The sequence below is a fragment of the Wasmannia auropunctata genome, unplaced genomic scaffold, assembly GCF_000956235.1.
Source record: "Wasmannia auropunctata unplaced genomic scaffold, wasmannia.A_1.0 LD336085.1, whole genome shotgun sequence".
NCBI lineage: Eukaryota > Metazoa > Arthropoda > Insecta > Hymenoptera > Formicidae > Wasmannia > Wasmannia auropunctata.
In genome coordinates, this window is record NW_012026805.1 from 3317440 (window position 1) to 3318124 (window position 685).

The following is a 685-nucleotide window of genomic DNA, read 5'->3' on the forward strand; positions in this document are numbered from 1 at the left end:
ATTTCGACGATGCATATAAACTTATACATGATATATGTATTTAATTAATCATATTAATGCATAGTGTATCAGTTTAGTACATCATTCTTTAAATGCATTGTAGAAATTAAGATAATTTAATAGAAAGTTTCTAGTTAGTACGCGTATTTAGAGTCCTAGATTATCAGAGAAGCGCGACCGGCTTATGGCAGTATCGTAAAAGTACTAGAAAATATTAAAAATGGCGTCGAATGGCCAATCATAATATTGATTTATTTGGTAGCCATTTATAATAGCGATAAATCAATCTTATGATTGGCCATTTGCGAGTCCAATCAGGACTCGTAACACCGGTCGCGCTTTTCTGATAATCTAGGACTCTACGCGTATTAAGTGCTCGATGTAAAGGTCTTCACACATAAAATCCCGTAAGACCGTAAGACGTAAGCGTAAGAAAATAGACCAATTTCAATTGAGTGGAGGTGTTACGGACAAACTAATACTAAATTGGGATTGGTCGATTTTCTTACGCTTACGTCTTACGGTCTTACGGGATTTTATGTGTGAAGGCCTTAAACTAGGCTAAAGGCGGGAGCACAGGCTTTTACATAACGCTGCATAACGCATATGACATAAGGCATAAGAAAATCAACCAATCAGAGTATGAAATGAAGGACTCTAATTGGTTAATTTTTTTATGCCTTAT